We start from the raw sequence: 14,737 nt of genomic DNA, 5'->3' as shown, positions 1-14,737 counted from the left end.
CCGATGCGGAAGGCGATACATAAATGTAAATTATTGTTGTTGCACAGAAAAAAAGTTCTTTCCAACGAGCAGAAGTGTAGAACGCAAAGAACTGGATGAGATTATCGATTCGTTCAAAGTTTCCAGTCAATGTTAAACTGCTCTCAGCAGAGCCAATCGCATTTTATGCTGTACTTCAAGGGCATGATGGTAAGTCAGGAGAAGTTTAAAAAAACAGCTTTGCATTATCACATCATCAAAATGTCTCAAAGCAAAATGTTTCACAGGATTTACTGTAAAGTACTGTGTATTTGTAGGCGAACGTTAATCCAACCACGCACAAATCATCAGTGAGGCCACATTTATGCAATTTTGATTACTCTTCATGCAAAAGGGCATAGATGTATTGGGGAAGCTTCGGAGAAAGTGCACTCACTCATGATTCTGAGCATTAAATGCTACCGGTTATGAGGAGAAGCTCAAGGAACTGCACTTTTTGTAAATGGTGAAAAGAAGTTTGAGGGAAGATTGAGGAATCGAAGGCTAAATGGGTGAGAGAGAGGATTGGGTTGAACTGTGCTCCTCTGGGATTAAATAGCTTCCCAATATTCATCATCAATGGTCACAGAAGAAGAAAGGCCATTTGGCCAATGCTGTGGAGAGTAACTGGCAACGAGGGGAATCATCCCAGCGTAGACGGAAAAATAACTTAAAATGCCTTTAGAAGAGAGACAGTGTGAATACAGAAACATAATGAATATCCGTTTATAAATGAGTTAAATTTATACTTTATTGAGTCCATATTTTACTGTGACATATTACCCAGTCGCTGATAGCTCATTTATGATTTTTTTTTAAATGCCCATTTTAAATATGCATTCAATAAATCATGATTTAATCATATTTGTATCTCAAAAGTGCTTACACATTTAGATTTCAAAATCCGGATTTTCTTCGTTAAAGCCGATTTGAGAGTGGGGTGGTATTTGAATTTTTTTTAAAACAAGAAAATAAATAAATAAATCCACATTTACCGAACACTGCCTCAACTTTGATAGTCAAACAGCTAAAGTCAACGATTATTATGATTAATGAAATCGACCTCCAGGTCACAATAGATCTGCCGCTCTCTTCCCACATTCAGAACTGCGAGCAGTTTTGCAGTGCAAATATGCTAAACGATAGGATATCATTGTAACAAAGTGCCAACTTAGGTTCTCAATTTAAAAATATTTGCTCTGGCTCTTTCTCTACTTCAATGCAAAGGCACAGTTGGGTTCGGGTACTTCAGTAATTCCCTCCTCTAATTCATGATATTGCAATGGTTATTAATTTCTGATTCTTTATGATTCAAATGTCAGGCATAATTTTTTTTCCATAAATATTAATGCCGGCTATTTCCGAGGCAAATCTACTAGTACTGGCACATTCAATGGTTATTAAATTCAGGATATTTGAACTCTTAATATCTAATTTCAAGGAGCCGCAGTGGTCTGGTTTTCAATAGGCCAATTTATTTTCGTTCCATCACACCCTAAACAAGCAAACACAAAATGAAACATTACCAGGCTGCCAAAAGCTTAATTGACCACAATTTCAAACCCTCTAATGTTGATCTATTGGAAAGAATATGTTGCACTGTATTGCAATTAGCTTACAAAACATAGGTAACAATTGTAGAGTAAATTAAAAGCTCCAGTGCTTCCCAGGAATATAATGCCATGAGAAATGGATTGAAGCTGAGGTAGAAAATAAGGTACCATTAGCCTACGACAATGCTATTGCTTTTTAGTCTATACTTGTGAACACAGTGGAGTGTTATTACGGGGATTACGCTAGCAAAGAGTAATGAATGGAAACAATTTCAGGGTCCATCTGTTGAAATTGGCATTATTGTTACAATAATAGTTTCTAATTAATGATATTCTTTGGGATACAAAGAAGAGCAATAAACAAATCTAAGTCTCTTTGATACTAATTGCTTGTAATGAAAGACTCACAGCCCTGACACATTCAATGGAATCTAAACATTCCCTAAACTCGGCTCCTCTCTGTGCTACACATTCTAAAGCCTCTATTTATCAGGACTCAGTCGTTATATAATTCCAGTATCAACAACTATTTCACTTCTCTCGAAAATATGCATGAATGCATGAAGAAAGTTTATCAATGGAACAGTTGCTGTAGATATTCAAACGGGAATCCTAAAAATGTTTACATTTTGCAATGATGCTAATTCAGAGAAAGTTTACTTCTCGTAAAAATAACGGCAGGTTTGTGAAGTTTAAAATAAAAATTTGGCGACTCAATCCATGACTGTTTGTTGTATATTAAAATATCAATTGCCTTTGCTAATGCTTGGGCAGTAATGCTTTTAAGGGGAGATCTGACACAGCCAAAACCTTGACAGCAAACATAGTGTAAAATTATGTTGCACTAGTGTAAATAACCTGTACAGTATATTACTGCACTCGAGAGAAAGCTGAGTCTATCTCTGGGTAATGAGATAATTTACATTTGCCTTTGATAGTAAATTGAGATGTGGTGGGAAAGCAATGGGAGTCCGTGTCTCCTCACAGCAGTTTATATTCTGAGGCTTAAAAGCTGTGTCAGGGGTTTCAATGCATTTCACTGTTGCCAAAAAAAATTACTCATCAAGTTGCCACAGCTGTTTATATTTTCATCACAAGAACTCAAAAGAGGGTTGGATGAAGAAAGAAAGCCCTTTAGCCCATTTGATCTCATCCTTCCAGAGTACCAGCTATTATCTTCCTGTTGAAACGGTTTCTTAAATGAGTTCAGTGTCCTTATCTCCGCCATCCTACCTGGCAGCAATTTCCAGGTCGACCTTAAATACCTCTGTGCAGATTCAGAGGTGATGCTGATTCTTTGCGGCATCAAGAAACAAGGGATTGGGTGGCATTACAGGTTATAATAAATCCTTTCATTTGATACAGTGCCTTATTACATCTTCGAGACATTTCAAAGTGCTTCATAGAATATACGATAAAGTGAATTGACTCTGTATTTTGTGGGTGAAAGGGTTGCCTCCTGTCCTTTCACTACTGGGACAGATGCACAAAGAGAGTCCAGAATAATGTGATGAAAGAGATTCTTTCACCGGCAGCTTTAAGGATTCTAAATGCAATAAATTGTTGGCAGACTTGAATCTCATTCAGATACAACAGCAATAATTTAGCAGTACTTAGTACTAAATTCATAAGCTTCTTCGAGCAGTCAGAAAGATTGACTGATAATGGGGGAGGAATAGAAATCTCAACTAGGAATTGGAATTGGAATTTGGGTTAAGCCATGTTGTTGGAGATAGTGCTTGATGCTGACACTGAATTTCTGAACCTCTTAATTTAAGCTCAGATAGCAATTGACCCAAATTCTCATACATTACAAATTCCTGTAGTATGAGTGAGTAGAGCAACTGACACAGTGACACAGAGGGAGCTCACAGGTTCAGTTCAACCAGGTCTCTGACAAGAGGAAATGACATTGCTTCAGACAGGGTGGGGGAAATTTGAACAATATAGAACGATGATAACTCACACACTTTCCAGCAATGGCCAAAAATAAAACACTCTTCCGAATCACGTCACTCTCTCATTTTCTAAACAATTTCTGCTTCCAGTAGAAATTAATGGTTCTTACAATATTACTGCCTCTACTATATCTACTATTGTATAAGAAACAACAGTAGCTGAAGAGACTTGAGGATGTACCTTCCCACATAATAAGGTTGTCATATATTTGCAACTGAATTCGACACAAATCTTCCACTGTATTGCTTTTTCTAAAAATACATTGTTAAACTATGTTATTTCCTTGCATATTCCCAAATCCTATTGTTGCAATCTATGTACTCTCACATCCAAATGTGCAGTTTATTTTTCTGTATTAATGGTCTTTTGGCTTCGGAAATCCAATGCATCATTACTCAGGACATCAGTTGCCCACCATTTCCCAATCAATGCGAAGTTGGCCATTTTCCTAAGATACAACAGAAGATAACTTCTAAATATATACAAGCTTCCTCGATAGGTTTTATGTTTGCAGCGGTATTTATTACCTTGCCACTTGTACTACAACAATAATAATACCAAAATTACATTTGTATAGCACGTTTCACATTGGGAGGATGTCCCAAGTGCTGGTCAAACAGAGTTGCTAATACTGTTTCAAAACCACTATGGAGAAACACAAGGATCTATAATTCATTCGGTTTGTTCATAATTCTGTATATTTTCTCCCACAGAATATACAGTCGATTCACTTTACAGTGTATCCCTGTGAAGCACTTTGAGACATCTCTGTGATGAGATCAAATGGGCTAAAGTGGTGATAAGGCGCTATATCAAATACAAGGATTATTATTTTTATTATTACATGACCATGAAAACTCAGAAACATTTTTGAACTGGAATGGCAAATCTTCACTGCCACGTGATAACAGGCTGTCATGTTCGCCTACAAATACACATTCCATTTCACTGTAAGTTCCTGTGAGGCACTTTAAGGCGTCCTTCTGCCGTGGAAAGTGCTACACTAATTAATGCAAGGATTAATTATTAGTCGTAAATTTACCAACAATCAGAGAATTGCCTCAGAAATGTGTTCTTTGCAAATTTGCACAGTAAATTAACGTGTTCTTCCACATAGAAACTAGGGTAAATCTTTTCTGCCAGTTGCCATAGTAACATATCATGATTGACCAAAGCCAAGCTGGAAAAAGTCCAACATAAGCGATATGGTGAATGAAATTGTTATGATCCGAGCAGAACCACAGCATTTCCAGGTATCGAATTAGTTCAATGTGCATTATCTGAAAAAAAAGTGTTGGCTAATTAATTACAATTTCTACTTCTGAGCTAAGAATGGATTTTTGTTTTAATGTCAAACATTGCTTGCAAACACCAGTGAGTTTAGCTGCAGGAGGAAATGCAATTAAACTGCAGTAAAGCTGCATGTGACATGCATGAACCAACCACTAGATTTAGATGCTCAATTTAATTCACTTCAAACAGATCGTATTCATGGAAAAAAAGCAAAAAAAAACAGAAAACCACATCAAAAGATCACAACGCGTGCTGAAAATTTGTAACAAAACCAGGGAGTACTGGAAATGCAGAATCTGAAAGAGAAACCTCAGGTCATCTTCTGAGCACAGCCCTCAATCAAATCCCAGATCCCATGTTTGAGTCATTAACGTAACCAATGCTTTCTTTCAGCTGAATGAGTAACCTGCTGTTAATTTCTACCATTATCACTGTCTCGTGCTGCCAGCCTCAACTTCGGTGGGCAAACTTTATATAATAATAATAATCCTTGCATTTCATACAGCATCTCATCACATCTTCCAGACGTCTCAAAGGGCTTCACAGAATATACCTGAAAGTGAATTGACTGCATATTTTGTGGGCAAAATGTAGCAGCTAATTGCGTTATGCCCCTGTTCTCTGGAACTCCATCCTAGTGTCCCTCTTCCTTGACCGCCCCCTCCTTGCCATCAAAGCTTGCCTCAAGACCTATTTTTTTCGACTGCACTTTCGATAACCTTCTCTCTCCTCCCCTGTTTCCCCTCTCTCCCAGTTTGGGCTCTGAGGTGTCCTCCTGATGTGAATGGTGCTATAGTAATGTAACTTCCTCACCAACCAAATCACACAAGGTATTACCAAGTTTTTCTTTCATGCTAATCACATTTTCTACTGGACACAGTGCCTCACGTTTACTGCAATCCCAGCAATGGAAAAATTTGACAGATTAGCAAGAGGAACAAAGAGAACCAGTAGTCAGATTAAGAAGTTACTATTAAGGAATTTGTACATGAACGCAGCTTTGCAGCATTCTGGGCTACAAGCGCTATGATTTTAGCCCGAGTTACACTCAGGAACGACAACACACAAACAGCATACAGGCAGGTTCATGCATATTAGGAACAGTTTCAGCTGCTGCCACATTCCTCAATTTCTGGGAAGATCTGTGGACAAGTTAATAATATGAACATAAAGTTGACCTCTCAGCCTGTCTGTGACCAGGGAATAAGAGCAGCTGATGCTGCTTCAGGCATTGTGTACATTGCTGTCTCTGGTACAGCTGCATGCAAAGGTGAGGAGATAACAACAACAACTTGTCTTTATATAGCGCCCTCCACGCCGGACGGCGTCTCAGAGCGCTTTACAGTAACGGATCCCGGGGCCGAGCCAGGGGGAGGGGGAGGAAGGTGACCAAAGGTACGGTCGAAAAGAAAGGTCTTCAGCAGAGACCTGAAAATAGGAAGAGAGAGGGCGAGGGGAAGGGAGTGAGGGAGTTCCAGAGCCTCGAGGTGTAGTGGCTGAAGTCTGGCAAGGTCTGGGGTGACCGGGGAGCGGAGTTTGGTGCGGGTGAGAATGCGAGCGGCAGAGTTTTGAATGATTTGGATTTTATGGATGGAAGTGGATGGGTGACTGGCGAGGAGGGCGTTAGAGTAGTCCAGCCGGGAGGTGAAAAAGGCATGGACCAGGGTTTCAGCGGCTTTTGGAGAGAGGTATTGGCAGAGACGGGCGATGTGTTGGAGGTGGAAGAAAACGATGCTGGTGAGGGACCAGATGTGGGGGAGGAAGGATAATTGGGGGTTGAACCTGACGCCGAGGTTGCATACGTGTTTGGAGAGTTTTAGGGGAAGGTCGGGTAGGTGGAGGAGGTGAGAGCCATGAGATTTTAGATGTTGACGAGAGCTAAAGAGTATGGCTTCCGTCTTGTCAACGTTCAGCTGAAGGAAATTTGCACTCATCCAGCCCCTGAGGTCTGACAGGCAGCTGACAGAACATCAGGGGACGGGGGGTCGCAAAGAGAGGTGGAAAAATAGAGTTGGGTGTCGTCCGCATACATGTGGAAATGTGCCCGATGTCTGCGGATGACATCCCCAAGAGGGAGCACGTAGATCAGAAAGAGAAGGGGGCCAAGGATGGAACCTTGGGGTACCCGTAGGTAACCGGGTGAGAGTGGGAGGAGAAGCCATATGTGCAGATACACTGCTGGCGGTTTGTGAGGTAGGACTCGAACCAGGCGAGTGCAGTCCCACTGAGGTGGATGAAGGAGGAAAGGCAAGGGAGGAGGATGGTGTGATCGACTGTGTCGAACGGGGTGGAGAGGTCCAGGAGGACAAGGAGGCAGAGGGAGCCCTCGTCACAGATAGAGGATGTCGTTTGTGACTTTCACAAGTGCAGTCTCTGTACTGTGGGCGGAAACCGAACTGGAGGGGTTCGAAGAGGGAGTGGGAGGAGAGGTGTGCGCGGAGTTGATTGGCAACAATGCGTTCTAGGACTTTTGCGAGGAAGGGCAGGTTAGAAATAGGGCGGTAATGGCTGGGGTTTGACGGATCTAGGGAAGGTTTTTGAGGAGGGGGGTGATGACAATAGTTTTGAGGGACGCAGGGACTGATCTGGAGGAGAGGGACTGGTTGATGACGTCAGTCAGTAATGGGCAGAGGAGGGGGGATGGGTGACCAGCAAGTTGGTGGGGAGGGGGTCGAGGCAGCAGGTGGTGGGTGAAAGGGAGGAGGGAGAGATGGGGAGGAAGGAATGTAGGATGGGAGTGGTGGTAGGAGCAGATGATGGGGAGGATGAGGGGGACAGAGAGGGAGTGGTGGTGGGTGACAAGGGGCAGGTGGATGAGGCTGCCTGGCGGATGTTGTGTATTTTAGATGAAAAGAAGCCCATGACCTCCTTGCACTTGGCATTTGACATGAAGATTGAGGGGCCCGAGGGGGGCACGGAGGTGGCAGTGGGTGGTGGAAAAAAGGATTTTAGGGTTGTGTTTATCCTCCAAGATGATATTGGAGTAGAAGCCGTTTTTGCGCATGTCAAAGAATGGCGGTAGCTGTGGAGATGCTCGAGCCACAGTTGGCGGTGGACTGTCAGGCCAGTTTTCCTCCATCTGCGCTCGAGCAGCCAGGTTTGGATTTTTAGGCGGCGGAGATGGTTGTTGTACCAGGGGGACCGGGTGGGTTTGGAGATGATCCTGGATTTCAGGGGGACGAGGGAGTTGAAGATGGAGGAGAGGAGATCAAGGAACAGCTGGACGGCTGCTTCAGGATCTCCGCGGGTCTGGTTGATGACGTCAGCCAGAAGTGGGCAGAGGAGGAGGAGACCACCTTTTGATAAGCTGCTTTGCCATTGCTGCAGAAGCAATGCCAAGTCCTTTACCTTGAAACGCTGCGCCTGAATGAAGGTTTTACTGGCTGCAGGTAAATGTGCCATTTAAAAACAGCAATGGCAGGCTTCAAGAGCAATCCAGTTATTTAATTGAATGATTAAGATCGAAGTAAATATCAGTAAATCAGGACTTAAAATTGCTGATCATGCTCCAGCTTCGACATTACACTTAGAAACAATGACATCTGGATTTAACTTACCATAAATGATGGTCCCTAATATTAACATAACTTTTTGACAAGAATCCTACTAACTAATTAAATAACTGTAATCGCAGCATAATGAAAGTCCTATGAATACAAGTTTCATTCATAAACGCGGCCTTGTTTGTCACAAACATATAGAATACTCCACAATTGGTGACCAACATATTTTCATCATTGTGAGAAAGATAAAACTGTTTAATTGTTATTTAAGATAGACAGCAGGCTGCAGATATGAATCCGGATTTATGTGACTTATGGGGAAAATGTCAGCAACAGAAGCAACTGCTGAGACTACCGAGTGCATTTCTTAAAGCGTTTCGCCCACAAAATAGTTACTACATTTTACAGTACATTCTGTGAATCACTTTGAGACATTGCGAAGGCGCGAAAAGGCACGATATCAAATGCGAGGAATAATATTATTATTATTATTATTTCTCAGATACCCGCCAGACCCGTCTTTAATGATGTTACTGGTTTCAAAACCTTAGGACCGAGCGTTAAAAACAACAACAACAACAAAAAAACCAACAGATATCGTTGAGCAGGGAGCAAACTAAAACCGTGACAAAGTGTTGCTGAGCAAAACTTACTGCCTCCGAATGCTTTTCGCAGGTGTTCTCCCACAAGGCTGTTTGCTGTCCTGAGCTATCCATAGTGCTGAATGAAGCAAAATGCATGAAATATCATTGAAGTTTGATGATAGTGCATGTAATCCTTCGTTTACCAGCGGCGTCTAGGAAACAGTGCTAAGAGTTGCAGCGCACAGAGTAACAGACTCGATGCGGTTCAGCATAAAAACATGACTGAAAAGGGTCTCGCGCCAGGAGAGAGGCAGTACAATATTCCCAGTCAGTCAGCAGTCATCCCTCAGGCAGGATGGCAGGAAACCAGACACCAGGCTGGAGCTCCAAGACTTATTCTGGTTCAACCTGTTCGTCTGATTTGTTCACAGATACTGCCAGACAAGGACCAAAAGACTGATGGAGCACAAGCCACTGCTATAAATCTGGATTATTCAAGTGATGCCAGGAGCTTGCTTTAATAGAATGCTAATGATTTTTAAACTCCTCCTGCCTAAGCAGCATCTTCCAGCAGGTTTGTTCAGGAGGGACATCAAAAGGGAAGATTAAATGCCGAGTACTCGAGAATCGATTCACAGATACATAAATATCTGGCGGGGAAGCAGAAGAATCTGTATTGATGTAACTAGATTTCAAAGCCTTGTCAGTTTCAGTGGGCTTCATATTTAAACAGCCGAACGCAGGTTTTTATTATAGCTCTGACGGACTTATCTCTTTGAGACGCAATGGTTTACAGAACCGCATGACATTCAATAATGTCACCATCTGGTTGAATCCTGGCGTGCCTAGGTATTTCCATCTTAAAGTCCGTTAGATTCTATTTGCACCTGTCCCCTCCCAGCCCCACTTGTAATTCAATCGTCTTCAGGTCTTTTACAGCTGCTCCTATTAATTTTCTATGCCACAGACCTTTTGCTTTTTTCAGACAGAAGTCTGGAACAAGTACCATTCAAACCGATCATTATTGATAAATGTTAATGAAGATGAATTATTGAAATAATGAGCAAAGCATTAATTTCAGAACGACATCGGAACAAACCGTGCAAATATTCTTCTATTTTCAACTAAGCAACAAGGAAACTTGCTTGTATATGTAAACTCGGAATTCCTATTGTACTCGTCTTCGATCAGGAGCAATTTGGAATCAAGTAAAGTTTATATCACATTTAATGGAATATATATATATACACACACATACATAGTGTATATATAATATATACCTTTCACCCACAAAATATACAGTCAATTCACTTCACAGTGTATTCTGTGAAGCGCTTTGAGAGGTCTCAAAGACGTGATAAGGTGCTATATCAAATGCAAGTATAATTATATATGCATGTGAATATTACTACAAATTGTGTTTGTAGACGGAATTATTTATAGTGTAGTAAACTATAATACAAAAGGTTGTATTCTTAGCTACCCGTATATTGTATGCATATGTCTCTGAAACAAACAGTTCCGATTATTCAAGGCATGCATCAATTTTCTTTTTTTTTAAATAAAACTACAAAGATCAGTCCCCAGTTTCACACAGAGTCAGCCTGATGTGCACACACATACCAAAATCAGCTTGCACCTGGCGAGTGAGAGAATACTGCCCTGAAATATGAAAACCTCGACATTTTTCTGAGCTCAAAGGCTAAGAACTTGGCAGCTCTAATAATGAGGAGAAAATACCTTGATGTGGTGGCAAAAACAACAAAAAAAATCTTTCTGATTTGTGGTTTCCCCAGAGGCAAACATTTGTGTCCAGTATCAAGGAAGGGAAATTCAGCGCTCCATAGGCAACTCAGTCAGAACAACATTTTAAAAGGACAGTGAAATAAACATTTTTGCTTCCACAGGGCTTGAAATTTTACCTGCGAAAGCAATTTGCCTTAACATTTCAGATTGCACAAGCACTGTAGGAAATTCCTAAATTCAGTTTTAATAAGGGGCTGGTTTTCCATTATTCGGTTATTGAAAAGAAACAGTTTCCAAATCGAAACAGGATCTTCTATAATCCTGTGCAAATCAAAATTTAGACCAAAATGGTTTTTACCGCCCAACAATGAGAGGAATTTCACGTCCTGGGTTGAGGGTAAAAAACACATAAGGACGTGCAAATAAGTCTGTTCGTGCAGCAAGATATGCTGACGAGCCAAGATATTTCAATCTAGGCTCTGCAGAGGTGACTTTGTACCATGAGAATGCAACATTAAAATGTACGCACTTGCCCTTTTATGTATCTCATATCTAAGGGCAAGATGCTCTGACATGGCTAATGTGCTCACAGATTCAGAGCACGGAACATGAAAATGGAAACCAAACAAAAAAGGGATTTTAAAGGATTATCTGAAAGATCAATGGAAATACACCACTAATTAGCCGATAATGAGCTGAAAACCTATTCAGTGCGGAACACAATGCAGAACAATAAGGATAAACTGAGGAGCTGAAGGACAGCAGGTGGGGTTAAGGAGAAGAAGCATCACATAATCACCACGTTAAAGTGATGTTGTATGTGTACACGAGGGACCCCAAACTGCAACAGTGACTGGTATGATTCTGAAAGGTTTTAAGAGGTTAGACAGTGAATGATTTTTCCACTACTTTGTAAATTTTAATAAGGGGGCATTAGTTCAGGATTGTCATGGAGAGCTAAAGGGGCAGACACAAGAAAGTTTCTCCATACAGAGAAGTAGTAGAATATAGAAAGCTTTACCACAAGTGGTCATTCAGACTGAGGCCATTACAGCATTTAATAATAATAACAATAACAATCCTTGCATTTGATATAGCACTTTTCACGTCTTCGAGACGTCTCAAAGTACTTCACAGAATATACTGTAAAGTGAATTGACTGCATAATTTATGGGCGAAACGCGGTAGCCAATTGCGCACAGCAGTGTCCCCACAAACAGCAGTGGATGAGTAACCAAATTATTATTATTTTTTTTCTTGAGGGATTATTATCAGGCACGTGGAGCAAGGAAACTTCCCCACGGTTTCATCCTGCCAGGAATTGAACCCAGGTCTCTCGCTTGCAAGGAGAGTGCTCTAACCACTGAGCTACAGGACTCCTTTTACAAAGAAAATAGACAAACAACAACAACGACTTGCGTTTTTATTGCGCCGTTCCCACAGGCTAGCATCCTGGAGCACTTGGTAGCATCCCGGAGTGAGATTAAAGTAGTGAGCTCCAATGGTTGAGCTAACAGTATATTAAATGTAACGGGCTGAACGGCCTCTTCTCATGCTGCAATTTCTCCAGGTCTTGTCTATGCAGTTTAAGTAACCTAATAAGGAACATTCACCAGCAAAATACCCTGTCACTTCATTTTCCAGAAGCGCTTTGGGAGGCATCCTCCTGACGCGAAAGGCGCTATATTAAATGTAAGGCTTATTTTATCTGATATGTTCACCTGTCTTTCTCTTTCACAAGCCGATTAATGTGCTGGGCTTCTCTAGCATATATTGACAATGTTTGGGGACGATTGTTAACAGTTCTTATCTACACCGAATCTCAATGTTTCCTTTGCCGCAAAGTACATGTTGGTTGGTTTTCATCCAAACCAAGTTCTGTAATGCTGCCATCTATTGGCTATTATTTGTCAAGGAGGTAAAATTCTTCTGTGAGCCTAGGTACTGATTGTATGCATAAAGGTCTTGCTCTTTGGATGAATGATTCAACTGGGGATCCCACTCGTTATTCTGGGGACGCTTCTGCGTGTGCTGGTCACCATTCACCAGCACGCTTAATTGTAAAGTTCGAGAAAAGTTGGTTTAGATTTCTAGCTATTTCGATTTATTTTCACGACCACTTTTACCGCTCACCGTGAGATGAGTACCGTTCACTTTTCCTTTCCAAGATTTTCCTCCAACCTTTGCTGGTTTTATCACCCATCATCTTTGTACCCACTCAGACAGCGAATCATATCTTCACTTCGAACCTTCCTTCTTTCTATCTGTCTCACCCTTCAGTCATATTTCTTCTCATCCTTAACACCATGGGATTATTTTTCTACTTATTATTGATCATCACGGAAGACACAGACATTCTGAATCCAGAGCAACAACTGGAAGATGGAGTGTATCATCTTCTATATCTATTATATTCTGCAGCGGATGCTTGATATAGTCTAGAGTAGTAAGTCAAATTAATTACCCACTCACAAAGTGTCCACATCACACAGAGCCACAGGAGCATTGTCGAATGGATGTCATCTGCTGAACTGATTCTCTCGGTTTCCTCAAGTTCACTGGGTCTTATTAAGCAGACATACTGTACTCTGTGTGCTTCCCTCACATTGAGTGCACACACAAAAAAATAGTGGCAAAACCATGGAGACACACACAAGCTTTATTTGCCAAATAATGGATGTGTTCACTGCCGTCTCAGACATTTTTTCAATCACTGCACAGAAACCAAGTGTCAGAATGCTTCTCCCTTCATTCCATTTCAATTTGTTCAATGAAAAATAAATCACCAAGCAATAACAAAGCATGGTTCGGCTTATGTTCTGGATTGTTTACAAGGGCCAAATCTGCCAATGTTAGAACGAAAGCATTGCTTGCAATTTCCAATGGAGCTTTACTGCAGGCCTTTCATATACTTTCTAACCAATTTTGACATTATTTAATACCTCATCTTAACCTTCTACAGCAAACTGGTCAATCTTGGAATTACTGTACGATCATTTTACGATTTGGCTGATAGTCTCATCCAAGGACCCAGCCTGTAATAACTTTCCATGGAAAATGTTCTACCTTGGTCTAGATTTATTTTATTTATTAAGGTTAGGCAAATTTCCTTAAACCACACACCTCTGTTTACCTGTACAAACCTGTTAGTCAATTGATGGATCACTTTCCGGGGGGTCGTAATCCCTCCTCCCCTCTACCTTTCCCCCAACAAAAAAATTGGTCACTCAATTCATGACATTTTGTGGGACAATTGGCTGCCGCATTTCGAAAAACAAAATATATAGTCAATTCACTTTACAGCATATGCGGAACAGGCTCTAAGGGCTGAACAGCCTCCTCCTGTTCCTATGTTCCTATATTCTGTGAAGCGCTTTGAGATGTCTCAAAGATGTGATAAGGTGCTATATCAAATGCAAGGATTATTATTATTATAGAGTGTTTAGAATTGAGCAAAATAATAATAATCCTTGCGTTTGATACAGAGCCTTATCACGTGTTCGAGACGTCTCAAAACGCTTCACAGAATATAATGCTTAAAAACAGCATCAATTTTGAAGCCAGTTTTCTGTAAAGTTCTCTTAAGAGCTACAGAAATCCAGCTTCAAAGTTAAGACTGAATTCAACAATTCCCCAAATTCTTGAACTTCCAAAATACTACATAAATGAAGTTCATGCAGCTCCAGCCAATATTTTACCCCACTAGTGTCTGATTATGTTATATCTACCTTCACAGTTACTTATGCTAAACATTTGTATTCCTATTATTTCAGTACTATTTATTTTCACCTTCTATGTACTGTTTTGACATCTCTCACACTACTTTTTCTATTTTCTTTTCATCTTGGAACTGAAGATGCTTTGTTGCTTTGATTTACCTGTTTTAGTTTCATTCTCCTTTTGTTGAAATGGCAGTATTGCTAGTACTAAAATTGACAAGTTGACGCACTGACAAGTGGGGGTAATTTGCTCACATACTTCAATTGATATGCAAAATGATCCCTACACTTAAAGTTCCCATATTGCAAGATTTCATTAACCTGATCAGTACTGAATAATTCAGCAAAAAAATCATATTAAG

The sequence above is a fragment of the Callorhinchus milii genome, unplaced genomic scaffold (assembly GCF_018977255.1).
Source record: "Callorhinchus milii isolate IMCB2004 unplaced genomic scaffold, IMCB_Cmil_1.0 Scaffold11, whole genome shotgun sequence".
Taxonomy (NCBI): Eukaryota; Metazoa; Chordata; class Chondrichthyes; order Chimaeriformes; family Callorhinchidae; genus Callorhinchus; species Callorhinchus milii.
Note: the sequence above shows the minus strand (reverse complement) of the source record.